This window comes from Nestor notabilis, unplaced genomic scaffold (genome assembly GCF_000696875.1).
Source record: "Nestor notabilis isolate BGI_N333 unplaced genomic scaffold, ASM69687v1 scaffold29261, whole genome shotgun sequence".
In the NCBI taxonomy this organism is placed as follows: Eukaryota; Metazoa; Chordata; class Aves; order Psittaciformes; family Psittacidae; genus Nestor; species Nestor notabilis.
The window spans coordinates 1-8543 of NW_009913830.1; the positions used below are offsets into that span (position 1 = coordinate 1).

The 8543-nt window shown below is 45.5% G+C and overlaps 1 pseudogene; it reads left to right on the top strand.

Moving 5' to 3' along the window:
• Positions 1 to 8: 8 nt before the first annotated feature.
• Positions 9 to 980, top strand: LOC104412624 (annotated as a pseudogene).
• The last annotated feature ends 7563 nt before the right edge of the window (positions 981 to 8543 follow it).

Sequence of the window (8543 nt, forward strand, 5' to 3'; positions counted from 1 at the left end):
GGCCCCCCACATGGGGCGAGACCACCTGGATCTACCACGATGGTGAGGACACCAAGATGATCGTGGGCGAGGAGAAGAAGTTCCTGCTGCCCTTCTGGCTGCAGGTCATCTTCATCTCGCTCCTCCTCTGCCTCTCGGGCATGTTCAGCGGCCTCAACCTGGGTCTCATGGCTCTGGACCCCATGGAGCTGCGCATCGTGCAGAACTGTGGCACGGACAAAGAGAAGAACTATGCCAAGCGCATTGAGCCTGTGCGGCGCCAGGGCAACTACCTGCTCTGCTCCCTCCTGCTGGGCAATGTCCTGGTCAACACCACGCTTACCATCCTGCTGGATGACATTGCTGGCTCTGGGCTGGTGGCCGTGGTGGTCTCCACTATCGGTATCGTCATCTTCGGCGAGATCGTGCCGCAGGCCATTTGCTCTCGGCACGGCCTGGCCGTGGGCGCCAACACCATCTTCCTCACTAAGTTTTTCATGATGATGACCTTCCCGGCCTCCTACCCTGTCAGCAAGCTGCTGGACTGTGTCCTGGGCCAGGAGATCGGCACGGTCTATAACCGTGAGAAGTTGTTGGAGATGCTGCGGGTCACCGACCCTTATAATGATCTAGTCAAGGAGGAGCTCAACATTATACAAGGAGCCCTGGAGCTGCGCACTAAGACTGTGGAGGATGTGATGACTCCCCTCCGAGACTGCTTCATGATCGCTGCTGAGGCTGTGCTTGACTTCAACACCATGTCTGAGATCATGGAGAGTGGCTATACCCGCATCCCTGTTTTTGAGGGTGACCGCTCCAACATCGTGGACCTGCTCTTTGTTAAGGACCTGGCTTTTGTGGACCCTGATGACTGCACTCCACTCAAGACCATCACCCGCTTCTACAACCATCCGCTGCACTTTGTCTTCAATGACACCAAGCTCGATGCCATGCTGGAGGAGTTCAAAAAAGGTGGGCTCGTGCCTGTGGCGGGGATGTAGAGGGGGGAGAAGTGCTGCTCGGTGGCAGTCAGCATTTATCTCCCTGAGGCGAGGGAATGATGCAGAGAGGCCTCTTGGGTTCCTGCTGCTCATGGAGGGCCTTGGGAAGGTGCATTCAGGACAGAGAGTGACCAATATTTAGGCATCTGCCTGTCCCCTGGGCCAGAAAGCTGATACACGGCTGGTATGTGCCCCCGGCCAATTTTCCTCTCTGCACTGGGATGTGTGTGTGGGCACAGTGCCAAGCAAAGGTTGTTTTGTTTCTTGCTTTTTCCACTCATCTGTCCATTATAGCGAGAGCTGCTGACGGGAATCCGCGCCCGTTCCTTGGCTGTGTCTTCTCGGTGCTTTTTCAGCTGGGCTGACAGCGAGGAGCGGGTGGGCTGCCCGGGTGTCTTTCAGGCTCTGTGCGCGCACACGTGCTGAGATAAACACGGCGCTTCAGCTCCATTCATAGGCTTAGCTGCCTGACCTCAGCTCTGTGCTCATGTTCCCGTCATTTTGGTTGACGTTTTGATCTTGTAACTCATAAATAGTTTCAGGGTCTTAAAATACGTTTGAAAGCACCTGTTGGTGCTGGACTTAAGGTCTTTTTCCCTACCCTTCCTTCTGCCCTCAGGACCACAGGCTCAGCAAAGACGTGACCCTTCCTCCCTCTCCGGTGTACAATGTGTATTGGTTGCATCAGAACAGGACTGAGATTTTCTGGCCCCCTCTTAATTGTAGGAGATGTTGACCTGACAAATGCATCTTAATTCCTGTTAGAAGCTTTTGCTTATGAGAAAGGAAAAACCTTTTTTGTTTTCCTTTTTAAATCTGTTCATCCCTGCATGTCAGAAGCTTTATATGGCCTCTGCAGGAAAATGCATTCAGATAAATAGTTAAGTAAAATTTCCAATAGATTGGATGTGTGGACTCCTGTGCTGGAAAACTGAAGGCCATTAGAGTGCGGTGGAGCTGTTTGTACCCAGAGAGGTCTGGTCAGTGTATCCCTGAGCAGCTCAGTCCCATGGACATGAGATCTTTACAGCTGCACTGACTCCACAGTTAGGCTCATGGGGAATATCTGAGTTCACCTTTTGTCAACCTTGAAAAGAACTTTGTAAATTGGTGAATGGTCTTTCTAGGTAATAAATTTAAATTGCCACTTAAATTTCAGGTGCTGTTTTTCCACATGCCACGCTTTGACAGCATGGCATTTGGTCTTTTTTTTTCCTGCTTAACTCAGTTTTGGGCATTTGGAGGGTTACCCGACTGGTTTTCTCCTCTTTATTTCATTTTCACAGATAGAAGGTGAACATACTCCTGCTTTTATTGAGTGGTTTTCTCCATCTCTTTCTGCCTCTATGAAGTGATGGGGAGATATTACTTGGGTTCAGAGCTGTTGAAGGAGAAATGAAGGAGAGCCTCCCTTGGCTGTGATTTCTGCACTGTGAGATCTGCAGCTTGGATCTGGGAAAATCAGTGATGTCACTTAACTGTTGGCTGGTTAAGATGGGATTTTGCCGCATGTGTGGGCATAAGGGGTTCTTCTTACCCCCCTGCCCTGTTATTTGGTCTCAAGGAAGCATGGTGGGGTTCTTAATCTGGAGCAAGATTTATGGGGTTTTTTTATAGTTTTCTTTGTAGCAATGTGTCTGAAGAAATGAGTATTATGCTGGTCACTTTATTTCCCCTGTGAGAAAGAGATTTAATGTACTCATCTGTATTAGTCCTTTTAGTTAATAGCTGGCAGAATTACATGCACATTTTAATCCTGCAAGTGTGGCTAAGCCAAATATGCCTCCTTACAGTTCCTGAAACTTCTGCTTAAAATAGGCTTCTTAAAACTTCTCCTGGGTGGCTTGGAAGGTGCAGACCCGAGACTGCTTTCCCTGGTAGCTAGAGGACTTCCCAGTAGCTCCTAACATGTGTATTCCCTCCTGAGATCATTGCATCCCAGAGTATTCTCTGTAGTTGTGAATAAATTCAGTCTAGTTTGATCGTACTTAAATGTTTACTCCAGAATAGCTATGCTGGTTGGTCTGTGTGGGCAAGCCCTGTGTTAGGACCAGCTCTGTTTGAACTGGTTTCTCTTTAAAAAGTGCAGATATGGTGGAAATAAATGGCTTCCTTTGTCCTTTGAAATGAATGTAAATAACTGATAGCTTGCTTGATCTGGCATAGCGCAGTGTCTTTTGCAAGAGTGCCTCAAACTTTCTTCTTCAGAGCAACCTTGCCAAATTCCCGTGAGAATGTACAAATTAAGGGTGAGAATCAACTTGCATGTTACTCTCTGGTAGAGTGTTGAAAATAAATAAGCCTACAGTTTTTAATCATCCCTTCCCATCACATTGACCTTTCCCAAAGTAGGCTTGCTTCAAAACTCACGTGTATGTCTGTTTTCTTTCCACCCAGGTCCCTGCTACCAGTTTGGTGCAAGAGGCAGCTTGTGTGATAGAGCTGTCAGTTGAATGCTTTAATGGTTTTAAGGAGAGAAGCCTGTATTTTTAAGCAGTTTGGTAGTTAGCTGGGTAGGTGGGGGTTTGAAGCTCACTTTTTGGGCAGGAGCAAAACATTCTTAACCTAAACACAGATGGAGGCTTATAAGGAGGAGATTAAAAGCCAAGCATGGCAGGATATATGTCCTTACGTGGTTGCAGTAGATGAAATGAGTAGTTCTATACTTGTTCTGGCGCTTAGGCTGAGCAGCTGAAGGATTTGGTGGTGGGCCTATTAATGTTCTTCACCCACAACTGCAAAATAAGTCTTTCTTTCACTTCTGTGCTGCCAGGCAAGAAACTTAATTTTAAGAGAGAGCTGCAGCTCTCTCTCCCAGTCCCTATTGCTCAAATCTCTTAAAGTGTGAATAAACATGATTTCTGAAGCAGTCTGCAGAAAAGCTTTCCCTCTAAAAAACACTGTTTACTTACAAATAAGTAGCTTTTGAAAGAGGAGCAATTTTCTATTCTCAGTGACAGACCTTAAACCTCTGTCTGCACTGTCAAATCCATTTGCCTACAAGTTGAGCAGGCTGAGTGTTTAACTTGAATTCAATCATACAAATTTAATGCAAGGAAGTGTAAGGTACCATTTATACTGGCCTAAGTAATGGCCTGCCTGACTTTGCTTAGTGCAAAGAGATATCTCATTTGAAATAAGTCTACTCCCAGCTGATCTGTTGTTGGCCACTGCTGTAAAGGGGAGCAAGGCGCTACCTGTTCCAGGAGTGATTTGTGTCCTGGCTTCTAAGCTGAAGCAGGGAGTGAATGAGAGACAAAGTAAGTTTTGGAAAGAAGCGTTGGGAGTGAACTGTCTCCACTGATCTCCTTTTTCTTGTTGACAAGTGTGTGGGTTTGCCTTCCCCCCACCTCCCTTTTTGACAGTTTTCCTAGGTCTCTTCTCAAATGCTCTCTGGCACTTGCTCTCAGTGTTTTTCACAGGCAGATCTCTGCATGTGTGATCCTAAATCCAAAGCATTCTATTTCTAGCTCCTTGCCTGCCAGAGCAACAAGAATTCAGCTTGAAGAACCTCATGTTGTAATACTAATGTTTCAAGACTGGCCCACTTTCTACCAGCCATTGTACTGCTGCTTTCCTGGTGGCCTGGACAGCTTTGGAAAGCAGCACTTTCTCAGAGCCCTCCTTACCTGGAGACTTTGAATCATACATTTGATCTTACTTGTATCTCTATCCACTATTATGTAATATGGAAGATCAGAGTTAATAACCTGTTACAAAGAAGTCACAGTAACTGTTTGCAGCAGTTCTGAGCTCTTGTTCTCTGAATCACATGTCAGCCTTGAGAAAATTCCTAGATTCCTTGTTAGAATCATCGCCAACTGGACCCTAAAAGATTTTTCTTTCCTAAAAACAATGTCAGATTTAATTTGATGATCTTCTCTTCAGGCTCTGTTGGGCTCGTATTGTCTGTTTTTAACAGTGTGTATGTTTGTTGGTTACATTTAGTGTGGACACAGGACCAGGGGAAGAACTTCATCAATTTCTTTTTTAATTCTTCTTCCCCTCCCAACGAAAACCAAGCCCCAGCAACCTAAAACATAAACCCCTTATTTTGAGGGAGCAGAGAATACCTAGACCTACTTATTCCTTGTCTGAGCACATAGACCCTCTTTTTGAAAGTAGATAGGACAGCAAGTGATTGGTAGCCCAGGGATCCAAAGTTCTGCATGGTTGTTGTTGGTCTGAGGCTTTTTCTGGTATTGAGTCATCTGCCTTTCTGGTACAGCTCTAACCCAGGCATGTAGGTGGTTTCTTCCCTGGTCTCTTTCAAGTTTTATGGGATACCATTCAGAGTCCAGACTTCCCATAAGTAACTTTTATTTAATGGATCTGCATGCTCACTTTCTAGTTTATCTGTCAGGTTGTCTGTCTCCTGAGCCATTTTTCTGTGTATGCCTGTGACTGCAGCATTGAGAGAAACTGGAAGAAACTCCATAAATCCCTCTGGGATTATGAAAGGCATGTAAAACTCCTTGGAAAACAATATAATTTTCAAGGCTGCTTGACCAGTGAAAGGCACCTCCTCTGATCCTTTTGGGGAAATTCATATAAAAGGAAAGGTGTTGAGAAGGTCCAGCGTGGAGTCTTTTTGTGTGAAAGGAAGTAGGGGAGTGGTAGGTGGGAGGGAATTTGCCACCAAGATACAGAAGACTTTTCATGATATGCCTGCAGATTTGTTCCCTGAACAAAAATTGCATGTGGGGGTGGGGGTTGCCTCGTGACACTGTTTCTTGGCTGTCTGACAGCGTAGCACCCGCAGGTACTGCGCTGCCAAGAGCTTTGCTGGCCTTGCAGAGCTCCTGGGGGATGCGCGCTTGTTCCAGTGGAGAGGAGCGGATGTGGGTTACTGCAGGCAGCCCTCCTGCTGGTATGCTGAGGGGGAGGTGTCAAGGGGAATGCATTGGAGAACAGCTCCAGTTCTCCCTAGGCTCCCTACTGCAAAGCTTTTTAGTGACCAGGGGAAGAAGAGATGCTGCTGGAGAGCTGCAGTGCTGCTTTACCCTGGCCTAGGTGAGGGGCCCAGCTGGAGGCTCCGATCTGCTGCTGAGAGTAGAAAGAAACATGTGGTTCAGGTGGCTGGCAAGGATAGGAGTAAGTGGATTAAATGGCTTGAGCAGTAGAGGTTTGAATCTGATGCTTATGTTGGGTATGATTCTTTGATTTCTTTTTAAGCAATTGCTAGCAACTCTTGTCATTCAGTAAACACAAGAAGTTGCCTTTTTCTCCCCTCAACTGTTTGCTAAGTTAGCAAATGCTTTCCTGCGCTGAAGCTGATAGGAGTGAATTCCACCGCAGGTGAACCATGTTCCTATCTGCTTTCTCTGTGTCTGTAAAGGTTATCTGTAACAGGCACAGATGTAAACTTCAGGTCAGTCTGTGCAACCCTCAGCATTTCATGGCCAGTTTTGGAGTAGAATAGAGAGAAGAGGCAGAATGTTGACATCTAAGCAAATTTAGTAGTGCAGGAAAATAATTTGGTAGTTTAACCATTGCAGTATTCTTTAGGGCTGAGATTTTTTTGAGTTTCAGGATTTCTCTGCCAACATGAGGTTCTGAGGAGCAGAATGCTTCCGCGGTGAACTTCAGTTGACTCTAAGGGGTAAGAACAATGACAGTGAATCCCGTGCAGTAGTAGGTCTGTTAGTGGCTATGGCTTCATAGAGAAGGTATTGGAGCAAATTTATTTGGTTCCCCACAGAAGCTTGGTGATCTCATCAGGCTGCAATTGAAACATTTCTGGAGCTAAAGATACTGTCTTTGTTAAATAGCCCTAGATGTTTATTTCTGACAGTGAGTGTCTCTAATCAACACTGAACCTTTGTCGGTTCTTGCACAGCAAAAATGGGTATCTCCTGTCAGTAGCTTTGCAGTGCTACTGGCAGGAAGAGGTGGATATAAAGGCTGCATTTCTGATTGTGACTTCTGTATGAAGCTGTCCAAAAGTAGGTTTTGTTTTGGCAGGCTGTGATTATCAATCTAGCTGGTAACTGGGGACATGAGAGAGTTAGCCACCTCGTAGTTCATACATGCTATGAGCCCCAGTCCCCTTGCTTTCTTTGTTAAAGGAATCATTATGGAGAGTGGGAGTATTAGAGGGGGCTTACTAGGTCACTTAGCTTGGAGCATCAGTGCCATTAAACTGTAGACAAGATCTACTCATCTTCGTAGTGTTGTCAAGTGTCTAATTTTGTCTTGCTCTCTTGGAGAACAGACATTCTAGTGCGCAGGAATTAAGACCTGAAGAATTTGAAGTCTCGCTGCTTCGCCTCTTCTAAACACTTTGCAATGTATGCTTAATGTTAAGAGTCATAAGTCAGTTTTAGAGATGCTTGGTCACCATCAAGTAGGCCTAGAATGAAAGGAGTGGCCAAGCAGTATGTTGAATGAGTCAGTGTATCATCCCGCTTTGCTTTTTTCCCCTTTAATACTTAATAAGAGCTAACTTTAGCTTATGTGCCTCTACAGGGCTGTGTTGCAATTGCTGGTCTAGGTAGACCGATTACATTTCTAGTGTTGAGTCCCTCCCACTTTAATTAATGGAGCTTGTAAAACAAGCCCTCAACACAGAGTACTCTAGGGCTCTGAACCATACCCTGATGAGCATGCTCTGGCACTCTTCTTTATTTGACAAGGTCCTGAAATACAGCCTACCAGCTACAAAGAGGAATGTAAATACTTGGTGCTAATGAGCTACAGCCAACGGCACATGGTTAACAGTCCCAGATCAGGTGGTTGATCCAGCCTGGCTCCTGCCAAGGTTACAGGGTCATTTCAGGACTATCTAGTCAAGGGGGTTTGTTTCACTTTCCAACAATACATAATAATAGAAAAAGAGATGATAAATTTGTCATATCTTCTTCTGGTGGAATTCACTTTTTCCCTTGGCCTAGAAATCAGCTGGTGGCAGAAGCAGCTATGCTGGGCAGAAACTAGGGCTAAGTGTGGTGGTGTGAGAAGAGCATGAAAAGCAAAGTTGGTTAAGGAACTATAAGGGGAAGAGATGACCTGGTCAGCTCAGTGCAGGTCTTCTTACAGGGAGGTAGGTGGAGGGAAGAGGAAGGGGTGGCCTGGAACAGGTAAGTGGCGAAGTGCCTTCGTGTTCTAAATGGCTTTTTATACAACATGGAATAACAAAGCTCTTATCTTCAAAATACATTGTTGTGAGCTGAGACAGGGAAACTAAAGTCTTTTAAAAGGTATAAAAGGTATTTCATGGCTTCTTTAAAAAAAAAAAAACAAACCAAAAATACCCCAGAGAAAACCCCCACTAATGTTATGACTCTAGGACATGGAACTGTTCTGTGTCTTTCACAAAGTGCACTTGGAGGAACCAGGTTCCCATTTAACACTCCAACTTGAAACATGAAGTTGCAGTATCAGAAAGACAGATGGCAGAAGGAGCCGCCATGCTTGGAGAGAAACCAAGTGTTCTTTTGACTTGCCACTGGAGTTGCATGGGCTGGATGGATGTGCTTAACACAGTGGCTGGCTCAGCTTAATTTACCTTTCCTGGTCTCCAGTAACAAAGAGGCTTTGCTTCTTTTCAAACTTGTCTGCACT